Source organism: Tympanuchus pallidicinctus, unplaced genomic scaffold, assembly GCF_026119805.1.
Source record: "Tympanuchus pallidicinctus isolate F22 unplaced genomic scaffold, pur_lepc_1.0 scaffold30, whole genome shotgun sequence".
Lineage (NCBI taxonomy): Eukaryota > Metazoa > Chordata > Aves > Galliformes > Phasianidae > Tympanuchus > Tympanuchus pallidicinctus.
This window is the reverse complement of record NW_026294748.1, coordinates 2124181-2137853: the sequence shown is the minus strand read 5'-3', so window position 1 is coordinate 2137853 and position 13673 is coordinate 2124181. Positions and strand designations below refer to the sequence as shown.

General features: G+C 48.9%; 1 protein-coding gene across 1 annotated transcript in view; it reads right to left on the bottom strand.

Annotated features, from left to right (window-relative positions):
- The window catches only part of NHERF4 (NHERF family PDZ scaffold protein 4), a 312400-nt gene that overhangs the window by 207936 nt on the left and 90791 nt on the right, over nucleotides 1-13673 (bottom strand). The gene's annotated exons all lie outside the window — the stretch shown is intronic.

Here is a 13673-nt window from a genome sequence, read left to right as displayed (position 1 = left end):
AGGAGATCAAAGAGTCAACAAGCACCTGCTGAACACATTGATTTTACAACTTTCTGGTTGTTTCTTTTTTTTTTTTTGGCAGCTCTGTCTCCAGGTTTGCTCAGCACCTCAAGCAGGGCAGGGCGACGTGCACTGCCAGCAGACAGCAGCACTGTGCCCTTCAGCTGGGGGCTCACAGCCCATCATTGCCCCACATCATATCATCCCGACAACCCCAGCCCTCCCTGAGCCCAAATCCCACACTCTGGCAGCACTGTGCTCCTCACCATCCCTCCCATGAGATGCTGACCCTTCTGGCGAGCTCCACAATCTATTTTTAATAAATTACCCCCGAACTCCATTTGCATGGATAAATATAGCATCAACCACTCTGCCAAGCCATTTTTTCTCTTGGTTAACACATTTATCCAAGCTGCTCTATTTGTCTTTCCTCCACAGACTCATATTCTTCTGGATTCATTCTGTCAAACAAATTGCACAAGCTGGACTGCCCATTTACCCAGTGTTGCTTGATTACAGGGGTTATTTATGAAACAGCAAGACATATGGCATTAAGCTTCTTAATAATAATAATAACAATGAGAAGAGAAGGGGGGGAAGCACTAGAAGAGGAGAGGGGGAGGGAAATGTTTTTCATTGCAGACAAAAGCTCCTGCCATGGGTGATAAATTCCAGACACTTTTCCCCGTTGTTCTTGTGATGCTGGCATGACAAGCAGCATGGGCACCGGCATGCAGCTCAGCTGCAAGAGCACAGCTGGAGGTAAGGAGGTAAAACAGCAGCGTGCACAGGGCAGCAGAGGCGTGCAGGGCCAGCAGGCACTTCACCTGCACAGCGTGCAGCCATCGCTGGGTCCCTCTGGGTGTCCCCTCTTTGGTCCCACACAGCAGTGAGACAGGAGGTGGTGAATTGTCATGAGCAGCCCTCTGGGTTCCTGCTGTCAATTCTCAGCTCCCAGTCTGCAAGAACCAATGGAAGACATGGGATTTCTGGGTAGCTAAGCCACTTCTGAGCCTGTTTTCCCCCAGCACTTTTCTCTGTCTTCGTCACATAGTCTGGAGGTATGTTTGGAAACGCTCAGTTCAGCACAAGTAGAGCCCAGCCAGGTCTCTGGACTCACTCTCCTCTGACCTGGAGAGCCTGGCTCTAATGAGGGCTTACAGCAATTCAATCAAAAGCTCTTTCAAAGGAAGATGCTTGATTAAGGGCCTGGGAGACCTTGCAAGTGAAGTCAGTCCTGCAAGAAGACGGTAATTAACTATTTTAATCAGTGGGCACTAATCTCAAGGTCTAGAGAAAAGCATCAGCAGCAAAGTTACTCCCCTAGACAAAGTGGAACTCTGGCACGTTGCTGGGAGTCCAGTGCTCAGAATGGGGCTCAGCCCACTCCAACCTGCAGAGCTGCTGCATCATCCCACCCCTCACCCTGCTGCAGAAGGCTGAGCCGTTCCATAGGGCATGGTGCATTTTTCCCCTTCAAGAGCAAGGCTCAGCAGCTCTTCCCTTCACACCTTGTCCCAAAAAGGAGGGCACACCAAGCCTGAAATCAGAGGCATCAATCTGAAGATGATTTCTTAGCATCCAGGCTCCCTGCATCCTGTCTCAAAGGGAAGAGCAGACAATAGGATAACCAAAAGCCAACATTCATACTCAAGGCTTTCCCCTGGCAGATGCAAATGGTTCTGCAGTACTACCTCAGCTTCTGCTTCCTTCTCCATAAGTTGGCACGGACCTGGGGATGCTGGGCAGGCAGACTTAATCAGGCCTCGTTTGTGATTACAATGAACTCTTGTATTTCATGGCCTGCATCCTAAACCCGCTTTCTAATTCCCCAAAGGAGAGGGATTTACACTTTCAATTTTATGTCTAGTTAGTTAATGGTTCATTACTGTCAAAGGGATCAGTCGCTGGAAGTTAAATCCTGCAGGATTTATGATAAAGAAGAACCAAAGGCTGCAGAGGAAAACATGCCAAGGAGAGGGCACCAGGAATGGGGAGGGATGTTGGCCAGTCCACAGTGCAGGTCTAGAGCAAGGCTCATCCAGGCATTTTGAGGCAGGATGCTCTTCCTTTGGATGATGTAGCACATTTCTGAATCTGGTAGCCAAAATTCAGTAGCAGGCTCCCAGGAGGAAGGGAATTCAAGTAAATCCCCTTGTATTGTTTTCCCCTATCCACAGAAAGAGGTCCTGCAAGCCAGGGATCAGACAGATAGGAAATCAAACCCTGGTGTTTGTTGAGCTCCAGCCTACCTTCCATCAGTGCCATCACAGTTGGGTGCCAAGCTCTGCTTGGTCGGTGATGCAGCTCCCTGTGGAGCCGTCACTGTCGCCATCCCATAGCAGAGATGCAGTGCTTTTGGTGGGTAATCAGAGGCTTGCAGCAGAACAGCAGCTTTGGCAAGTCTCATGTGGGTTTGCCCTGCTCGTGTTGAGTTTAGCCTGCCACAACAAGAGGCACTGGAAGGTTTTGGCTCCCTTAGCTGGATAAAGGTTTCTGTGAAATACACACAAGCCTGCCAATAGCTGAAAATTGGCATCTCTGTTTCTGATCCCATCCCCTGAGATGCGTGGTGCTTCTGCAGAAGTATTACAGCAGCTACACTGAAAAGGTCTGTCAACATCACAAGGCTTGAAGTGCAAAGGGCTTATAACCTGCACAGAACTCACTGCAGGCTGAAGCAGGGCAAGCAAAGTCCCCATACACCCCAAGCAGGGAAGTGCTATTTTCTTTTTATTTCACATACACTTTGTTTTCCTGCTGTCTGGTTTTATTCAGAGATGCAAACAGAGCCAAGGAGAGTTGGGGGAATATCTTCAAGCAAAGAAAGAAGCTGTTTAGTTCAGCAAGAGGTTTGGAATGCTGTTACAGGACCTGGCAGCTTGAGTTGAAGCCAGGCAGTGAACAGCACAGCTCTGAGCTCACAGTCACTGAGGCAGATTCAAACTCCTCACCCAGCCAGCTCCACACCTGCAGGAGAAGGACATGTTAGGCTTGGGAAGATGCCCTAGAACACACAGGGCAGGGGAGGATGGCTTAAACACTGCCATTTTGGGCCTCCAACAGTGCTACAGCTCCCACTGCCAGCGCTGCCCACCAAAGCCTGCATGCTTACAGCATCAGGGAACCCACTGCACACACCACACTCATCACTGCCAGCACTCAGGTGATGCCACACTGCTATTGCTTTTAAGCACTTACCTGATTTGGGAAGCAGCTTAGAGGTCAGCACGTTTTAAGCTTCTTCCCATTCGCTGTGCAGCCAGAAGCACTTCTGCCCTCTGAAATCTGTGCTTCCCCACCAAGGGAATTGCCCACGATCACTTCTGTACCCAGAATAAAGCTGTGCCACTCAAAGCTCACTTTTATCCCTGTCTACCTTAGCAAAAAAGCAAGCACAGCGACCACAGAGAAATCAAACCCACACCATCAACAAACCGCATCCCACAGGGAGCTCACAGGGATGCTGGCTGCTACAGCGAAGAGCATTCCGCCTTGCACGAGACAGATGAACCCACAGCAAGGCCGTGAGACCCGGGCTCGTGGCTGGAGGAAGGAGCAGAGCCGTGCTGGGCCGAGAAGAGCAGCGCAGCAAAGAGCAATGCTACCCTCTGGTGCTGCCTGGGGGAACGGCGCTGCCTGCTGCTCTGCAGGGCTGCTGCGGTTGCAGAGTTGCAAAGGTTGTCGATGATGATGATGATGATTATTATTCAAAGCCAGGCTGGATGTGGCTCTGGGCAGCCTGGGCTGCCGGTTGGTGACCTGCACACAGCAGGGGTTGGAGCTGGATGAGCGCTGTGCTCCTTTGCAACCCGGGCCGTTCTGTGGTTCTATGGTTCTATTGCAAAGCACTGCTTGCCCACAGCTCTGCGCCGTGGGGCTTTGCTGCAGGTAAAATGGCAGCAGCTTAAGGCTGCCGAAAAATAAAATTAAAATTAAGTGAGGAAAGAAAGAAACGAAAGAGCAAAAATAAAGAAATAAGTTAAAAAAAAAAAGTAAAAAGTAAAATAGTAAAAAATAAAAGAAAAAACAAAAATAAGAAGGAAGAAAAAGTAAAAAGAAAAAAGTTTAAAAAAAGTTCAAAAAAATAAAAAAGCAAAAAAAGCAAAAAAGTTTAAAAAAAAAGTAAAAAAAAGTAAAAAAAAGTAAAAAAAAAAAGTAAAAAAAAAGTAAAAAAAAGTAAAAAAAAAGTAAAAAAGTGAAAAAAGTAAAGAAAAAAGTAAAAAAAAAAGTTAAAAAAGTTAAAAAAGTAAAAAATAAAATAATAAAATGAAAAGCAATAATAAAATTTACAAAAAAATAAAAAATGAAAAGTAAAAAATAAAATAAATAAATAAAATTAAAAAAAATAAAAAATAAAATTAAAAAAAAATTTAAAAAAATGAAAAGTAAAAGAATAAAAGAATAAAGAATGAAAAGTAAAAAATAAAATTAAAAAATAAAATTAAAAAAATAAAAAATGAAAAGCAATAAAATAAAATTTAAAAAATAAAAAATGAAAAGTAAAAAATAAATAAATAAAATTAAAAAATTAAAAATAAAATTAAAAATTTAAAAAAATTAAAAAATAAAATTAGAAAACTAAAAAATGAAAAGTAAAAAATAAAATAAAATAAATAAAAAAATTAAAAAATAAAATTAACAAAATAATTAAAAAATAACAAACACAAACACGATGTGCCCCAGGCTGAGCCGTGCAGACGCTGCTCCACACACAGCTGTGCAGATGCAGGTTTTCTCCCCCCCGCTCCCACACAGCCCTCAGTTCTGCTGTAAATCCATCCAGGTCCTCAGCTCCAAACGATCGCAGAATCATGGAATCTCGGTGGCATGGAGGCAGTGGAGGCAGCTCCCCCCAAAGCTGCCACGCAGGGAAAGGACGGCTGGGAGCTCGGCCTGCATTTCATCCCCATTGACCAAACTTCACCTGAATGGAACTTTCTGTTATGATTTCCAATGGATCTCCAGGAAATCACCCACAGCCTTGCAGCCGAGGTGGGGATTGCTGCATTAAGAGGAGGTGGTTCAGCTCCCAGCCTTCACTCGCTGCAGTGAACAGCAGCTTACGTTGTGCTGCTCAATAAATGCCCTTTTTGTTAAGTGCAGGTTTACATGTGAGTGGAGCTTTCCCCTGCGTGTGCACGATTAGAGCTGCACTGCTTTCTGCTGACAGCACGTGTTTTCCATCCAACTCTTTGAAGCCAACGCATAGAATCACATCATACAATCACAGCATGGCCTGGGTTGCAAAGGAGCACAGTGCTCACCCAGCTCCAACCCCTGCTGTGTGCAGGTCACCAACCAGCAGCCCAGGCTGCCCAGAGCCACATCCAGCCTGGCCTTGAATGCCTGCAGGGATGGGGCATCCACAGCCTCCTTGGGCAGCCTGTTCCAGTGCCTCACCACCCTCTGAATGAAAAACTTCCTCCTCGTATCCAACCTCCACCTCCCCTGGCTCGCAGCAATGTCTTACATTTTGCTATGGACTCACGGCCTACAGGAGCATCCCAGGATTTGGGGTGTTTCACAGGGCTCCATCTTAGCAACGTAAGAGAATATCACAGCAAAATCAGATCTGCGTGCCCAGGAATTTCAAAGCACAAATTTCAAAGAACAAATCCCAGTGCAGGAAGAGGAAGGATGCAGATGTGAGAAGTACAGGTAGAAGACAGCAGTCACCTTTTTTCTTTTCCTCCCATATTTCTTCCTAGTGCTGCATAGGAAAGATTGAGAAGCCTTCCTTACTCAGTTGCTTTGCAGACCACTACAAAACAGCACTGACTTTGTGCTTATGGGTTGGTGGTTGGAATGGCTGATCCCAGTGGCCTTTCCCAGCCTGGATGATTCTCCAATACAACTGCAACACTTTTCCATGCAACAGGTGTAAAATATTTCACTCAGAATGCACTCCCAGGATGGCATGAATGCAAAAGTTAATGGATTCACTCAATAAATCAGGCTGGGCTGCACCTGTGCTCTGTTAATTGCTCCCAGGTGCTGCCCGTGGGGTCTCCCACCCCCAGTGCCAGCAGATGGGGCACCTGCCAACAGCTTCCCAGCACCTGGGTGACTCCTGCTCACGCTGTAGGTTGGTTTGGGAGAGATGAGAGGTGCTTAAATCACCCCCTGAGCGTTCAGGATTGAAGCTTTAGATAGAGCTCAGTGTTTGGCTGGCTGTTGGCGTTTTAAGAAGTAGTGAAGAGTCTTGAAATATCTCCCAGTCTTACGGAATTCATAAATGAGGTTTTGTTTTCCTTCTGGAACTCCATGGGGTGGGGAAAGTGTCGCTAAGGCTTTCCAGCCCTGAGCAGGGAGGTGAGCTGCAGGGCTTTGATAGCAGGAAAATGTCCTTTAGCCATAAACACAGACAACTTCTGTCCAGGTGGAAATAGAAGACCTATAAAAGGCTTAAAATGCATAGGGAATGTTCTTATTTTCTCAGCTTTATAGCTCTGTGTGACCTCATTCCAGTGCAAAACAGCACACTCCCTTTGGAGCCCTCGCTGGCAAAGCAGCAGCAGCACAAATGTGGAAAAGATTAAGCAGGATGCTTTCATGTTAAAAAAAGGAAAATATCCATCTGAAGCGAGTGCCGTGTGATCGAAAAGTTGGGGAAATCATGTTGGAGTGCCTAATTCTCCATTGGAAATGGGGTGGAGGCGCAGGGCAGAGCCTAGGGAGCTGCTGCAGAGGGTGTTGTGGAGTTTTAGTGCAGTATATACATGTTTGTATGTATGCACCTCGTTGGCAATAAGCCGTGATGGCGTGCCTTGTGTTGCATTCTGATATCGTTTAGAGAGAGAAAGAGAGAAGAGAGATGGGGAGAGGGACAGAGAGGTTGGATAGGCAGGGATTCCCATTACAGGATCTAGTCTGGTCATATTCAGGTGGTGGATGCACAGCTGGCTGTTGAGTTGTGGTCATTTTTGTTCATTGCAAGAAGGGAATGCGTCACATATGTTGGCATGTGAGATGGAAGTAGGTTGGATTTGGCATTTGCACATGCATGAAGGGGGAAGGATAGCATCAGCCCTTTCCTCCAGTAGAGATGGGGGTTGCAGAGACACTGTCCCTTATCACACTGGTCACAGAGCATCTCTTATGACAGAGGGGTTTGTCCACGCCTGCACAGTGGGATGGCCATTCCTCTGCCCATTCCTCTGCCCATTATGAGGATTGCAATATTTGTAATCCTTACAATTATGCCTTCTGACACCATCTGCAGCTGAGAATGTTCTGTTTTTGTCCCAGGTGCTCTTCAGTGGAATCTCAGGGGTCTTGAGGTGGTTTCCAGACAGGAGTTTGATGCAGTACTGTGAGGGAGATCTTACTATAGGAGACTGGGACAGCTTGTGGGTGTCTTGGGATGGCTTACAAGGATGGATAGTGATAGGACAAGGGGGAATGGCTTTAAAGTAAGACAGGGGGGTTTAGTTTAGATGTTAGGAGGAAGTTTTTCACACAAAGGTGGTGATGCACTGGCACAGGTTGCCCAAGGAGGCTGTGGATGCCCCATCCCTGCAGGCATTCAAGGCCAGGCTGGATGTGGCTCTGGGCAGCCTGGGCTGCTGGTTGGTGACCTGCACACAGCAGGGGCTGGAACTGGATGAACACTGTGCTCCTTTTCAACCCAGGCCATTCTGTGATTGTATGGTTGGGTCCCTTCCTGCCATAGAAGCCCCCTGCATTTGGGGCTGTCTGGCCTGGAAATGGAGCTCCCCAAGGGGCAGTTCGTGCACCAGCTGTCACAGGCAATTTGTACAGACTGTGGGATGGAGCCATTGCTTCCATTCCCAATTAATAATTAAATAACAAAAATAAGGCTCCTGGATGAGTGCACAGTGAATAACACAGCCCATTTCTGAGCACATCGGTTACAGAAAAAATACGAAGCTATGCATAAAACATAGAGAGTATTGTTAAGCCATTAGAAGCAATACACAGATTAATAAACCAATTAAATTATCTTAAAAGAATAGGAGAGGTAGTTAATTGTAATCAAGTGCTGGCTGGCAGGATCCCAAGTTCCATTAGGAATCAATGCTCAGCCAAGTGTGGTGGAGCTTCTGATGCTGCACAGGAGCAGCTGAGTACCTGAAGAGTCACGGAGAGATTTCTTCTGGTAAACACAGACATTTGGGAGCATTTATCTTTTCCAGTCAAGGGTTTTTTTAAAAATTACAGGGATTTAATCTTCATTCGTTGCATCACTTGTTTTAGTGATGGCACAGAAGTGCATAGCATGTGGCTGCACCGTTTGTCAGCTGTCAGTAGCAGGGAAAACAGGCTCTGAAAAGAGCAGCAAAGCTTGCCCCAGTATCCACGTCCCTGCTTAGCCCATTAAAATATGAAGGGTTTGGAATAAACCCACTGTTTCATGAGTGACAGCTTTGATGGGAAACTCCTGGTGAGGGGATTTGCTGTCATTTAAGCGAGTAGATTGATGCCTCTTGCAATGCTTAAGTGGGATCTTGCAAACAGCACTGCCTGGCTGTGGTACCTACAGTTCCTTTCTTCGTGGGGCCTTGCCCATCACTTTCTTGTTTTGAGGTGTTCTGTTTTGGTGCTGGTGGTTATAGGGCAGGAAGTAATTATGAGCCGTGCTAGATGAAGTTTTCCATGTGAGAAGAGTGCCTGAGGTTCCTTTTTACGATAGCTCAGTGGTCACTGCTGGCTGTGCTGTCTCCATCAGCGATGTCTCCTAGACCCATTTTTCAAATCAGAGGGTTGGCCTGGACAAAAAAAAATAATAAAAAAAGCAGTTTCTTCAGGATGTGTTTCTCTGCAGTGACCCACTTAACTTCTCTGGAGAGAACTGGAAGAGATGGGGACAGGAGACTCCAGCTTGCTAGCTGTGCCTGGAGCACAGGAACACAAAGCTTTCCAGCCTGGTAGCAAGCAGAAGCAGACAACAATGGGTAAACAGCTGCCTGGGAAGTGCTTGAAAATTGCCCTCTTCAAACAATTTGTCATTATGGACTGGGGAGAATTGCTAAGTGCAACTGCAGTCTGGCTGCCTGGATAGCTGTGGCTCCGGGGGTGATGGTGATGGGAGAGGGGGTAACCTGTGCCTTGGAGGAAAATCCATAGTGCTGTAGGTAGGCAGTGCTGTGCCCACACCGTGGGTGTCCCTGGGGCCGGGGGATGGGGGGGATTCAGGCAGGGCAGACCCACTGTCTGCCATCAGCTGGAAGGAGGGCAGGGGGATCTCCTTGCCCAGCCCTGATACACACTGCCATTGTCCCTGCTAACAATGGGGGAGATGTGTGAGTGCTGGAGCTGATGACACAAACCCAAGTGCAGGGAGCAGCTGGTTGGCTGCTAAACGGGAGCACTGTGTGTACTGTAGCAACAGCCCCTGTCCATCTACTGCTGCCAGGGTGAGATCCAGGGCAGAGCATCCTTCTCCCACCAGTCCCCAGCCCCAGGGTAAAACTGAGCTCTGCTCTGTGCTAGACCTTCCTGCCCATCTTTAACCATCATTTAACCATTTAACCTTTAGAGCCAGGAGCTTTGCAGCTGGCCTGGATCACGGGGGTACCCTGCATCCCTGCAGGCATCTGCTTCCAGTTGGCTGCTCTTCTCTGGGAGCCCAGAAGTTTGCCTCTGGGAGCATGCTAGGAGTTAACCATCCTGTCCTGATGGTTTCTTCATAAATAAGCAGTGCTCATAAACATTTTCCATTCCTGAAGGCCCAGCAGGTAGGAGGAGAAAATGCAGGGAAGCTATTTCCATTTTCTGTAGCTTGCATTATTCATCTCTTCTGAGACATAGAGCAGAAAGCCTGGCTGAGAATGGAAGGCAGAAGCAGAGCTGTGCTCTGAGAGTCTTTATCTGCTCAGCAGCTTCCCCTTTTCCGGCTAAATTCCCCCATAACAGAGCAGTGTAAAGTAGCTCTGAGCATCAGCTGACTGCCCAGGTCCTGTAATGTCACATAACCTGGCACCATCCTGTGTGTGCTCCCCTCGAATCCCATCTTAATGAGGGATAGTAACTGGGTTCAGCAGGTGTAGCAGGGAAGCTCCACCCTCTGAAACAGCACATTTTCCCAGTTCAAGCTCTCTGTCCACATCAAATCAGTGATGAAGAGATGTGGCAGCCTTGCAGTGAGTTTGAACACAAGCCCTCCAGCCTCACCCTGCAGGCACCAGCCCCAGATCTGCAAAGCGAGCTAGCAGCTATCTGCCACGCCAGCCAGGTCCATTTGACAGAGACATCCCTCCTTCCCCGAGGATGAATCTCCCTGTAAGCTCAGCACAGAGCATGTTTGCTCAGTACAGAGAGCAGCTCTGGAAGCCAGCAGCTGTGCGGGAAAAACCCAACCCCTGCCAAGCACCAGCAGGATGCATCACACGCTGCAATGGGAGGCAGCTAGGAGGAGGCGGCTGACGCAGGCAGTGCAGCTCCGCTCCTGCTGAGGCTGGGGAGCAGATGGAGTGAGCACAGAGCTCCATGCCTTCACCAGCCCCCTCTTCCAGGCTCCTGTTATCCTGGCTGGCTTCCACAAGGATTTCTGAGCCTCCTGCAGGAAGATTTTCATAGCTGTAGGCAGGAAGGCTTGAGGCGGTCTGCAAGGAGGGCTGCTGTGCTCTGGCAGGGCAGGAGCACTGCGTGTAGGACAGGGATTGTGCCTTGTAGATTCCCAGATCCCAGGGGGGTGGGATGGCAGCAGTGCCAGATGAAGCAAGCATCCGCTGTGTGCGATCTGATGCTGCCATCAACGCTCGTTGGTAGAGGCCTTCCTTCGAGGAGGTATCACCCAATGTATGGGGACAGAGGGGTTCTTTTAGGGATCCTTGGCAGTGAGGACAGCCCATAGAGCTGTGGTTATAATTAGAGTTTTACTATTGCATACAAATGTTGGCATTCTGAGTAGATTACTGTTATCTACAATCACGAGCACTCAGTATAGCTTACAGTCACACAGAATTTTTAGTAATCAACATGTTGTTAGCTAGAATTGTTATGGATCGGATCAAATTGTTAATTATCAGCTCTCCATACAGTAATCATCATCTCGGGCTCAGAGTTCAGCTAAAAGCCACTGACTCCTCAGGGACGGATGATGGCATTGGCCCTCACCACTGGGGGATTGCAGCTTTTGCTGCCCAGCAGCAGTTCCCATCCAAGTCCCACCAAGGACTTGCAGCTGCCTCATTTCAGAGACAATATCTCACATGCTGCTCCACAGTGCATGTCGCCACATCCCAGCCAGCCAGTGCCACGGGCAAATCTTCCTATAGCAAACCTCCCTGCTAACGCTGGGGCTTTGCATGAGGCATCCCTCCCCTTCACTGGGCTCACAGGGCTGCTCAGAGTGCAGCATCCCCAGCAGTGCTGCAGCAGGAGCCCTGCCCACCCTGTTTCTGTGGCTGTGCTGCACGCAGTGCTGTCCCCTCCACCCCTGCTCTGTACAGTGGTGTCACAAAGCCCAAGGGCTTCTTATCTGGGCCGTGCTCCACATAGCATCCGTGGGGCTCCCAAGGGCTGCTCTGTCTCTCCAATCAAGGGCAAAGCTTTTCTGCAGCCTCCCTTCCTCATCTACTGAAAGCGGCAATGGAAGGGCCTGGGTCGTGCAGTAAGCACAAATCCTTCACAGCTACCTGGCAGGTGGGCATTTCCATCCTTGAAGCCACAGCTAAATGGATCACAGTCGTTCTCAGATGCCCTCTCTTGCTCTTCCATCCCGTACCTCTGGCTCTAAAAACCTTGTGGAGGAGGCCAAGGACCTCTCCTTAGGAGATGATGGCCAGGCCCTCCTGCCTCCCATTCCTAGCAATAACAGTGGGCAGTTACTGGTAGGGAGGGGCTGCAGCGTGAGCAGGCTTTCAGTCAGACACACAGCATTCAGCTATGCAGTGATTCACGAGCAGGAGGGAGAAATGCTCTCTCTCCATGCCTTGGAAAAGGATGAGAGCAGGGGAGAGATGTTCTTCCTGAGAAGGATGTGCACCCAGCCTTCTCCTGGAAGGGCAACGTGCTGCAGCAGACGTGCTTTGGGGCAAGGCCAGGTTTTAATTGCTGCAGCAGCACCAGACACCCGAGGCATGGTCCTCCTCTGCGCCTCTGCTCCCAGCCTTGTGCCTCAGCTGCTGGGCATATCCTGGTGCTGCAGCAGCAGTACTGTCCCTGATGTACCTCAGCACAGCAGGAGGACTCCCCACTTTCCCCACCAGTTGGATTTCACTGCAGAACAGGGGGCAGTTTGGCTGATCTGAGCTCGCAGGAGGGCTGGCTGTGCCTTGTCCCACCGCATCGATCCGTGCCGGCTGGTATCTGCCTGCACTGCCGCCTACCTGCCCTGCTTGTGCTTGTCTGTCTGTCTGTCACTGCCTGATATTTGCCACTGCACACACTGCCTTTCCCCCTCTCTGTCTGCCTGTCATTAGATTTTTCTCATCCCCACCCTCATTTTTCCTTTTGCCCCTGCGTTATGTATGGTTTGGGGTCTGGTTTTTGGGTCTGATTTTCTCTGGTTTATGGATGGCATCAAGACTGCAGTCTGCAGCAAAAGGAGCATCCAGCTGGAGAACCTCTGCAAGGAGCCTTCTGCAAATCACTTATGCAGGATGCTTGCTGCCAGCACTGCCCAAAAACTGCAAAATCATGCTTGTCTCCACAGCACTAGCAACCAGAAATTTAAAGGGAGCTGACATCACTTGCAATGGTACTTGGGCAACAGCTTGTCTCCAAAACTGCCCTTTGAGTGTGAATTCTTTGCTTGCCTATGTTTGCATGACTAGGGGGGAAGTGGAGGAGACAGCCTGTGAAAATATGGGACTAAATGGAAAAGAACCCACCAGCATGCATGCTATTACATGCGCTGCCCCACATCACAGCCCTGTCTGGATGCAAGCCCTGGGCTTCTGGGTTTTTTTTGCACCATGACATCGTAGCAACATGCAGGCAGTGTTTCTGTGAATTTGCATGGCATCAATCTGTTTTCAGTCTTGCTAATGTTGGCTTTCTGTGCCAGTCTGCCATGCCTTTGCTCCCTTGCTCAGCACTGTCAGTCTGTACCACCTCAGCTTGCTCTTATCGTGTTGATGCAATGCACACAGCTGGGTGCAGTCCTTGGCCAGCCTGGGTGTCAGACCCCATTTGGGGCAGCATGCCCTGCAGCCCACTCAGCGAGCCAGCAGCCCTAGTCTAGATTTTGTGCAATTAGCAAAACTCCCCTGCACAGCCAGTTTGCAAAACCTCAGCACTTGAATGTCACCTGGGATCAGGTTTTGCTGGAGCACAATATGGCTTTCCATATCGTCTTTCACCGAGCCAGCCCTTTTCACAGAGTCCAGCCAGTGATGGGAGGAGGTGAGGACCAAGCAGGACCCCTGCATGCCTGTGCTCCTTCCTGGGATGCCTTAGGATCCAAACCTGAGGGTGAGCAGCTCCCCGATGCTTCCATCTCTTTGTCCAAGAGCAGGGAAGATGTCTTTTGTCTGACTGCCTTCAGGCTTCAAAGACATTTTGCCTGTGCAGAAGCAGCTCTGCTTAGACCCTTCCCATCGTAGCGATGGGAGGCAGAAGGGAACTCTTGGCTTTTGGTTGTGTCCTTTCTGCCACCAGCCCTGGGGCTAAACCAGAAAGCTTGTGGCCTGTGGCATCACAGTGCCAGTGTCCCCACTGGTCCTACTACCACCTCCTAAACAAAGGCAAGCATTGGGTTCTCA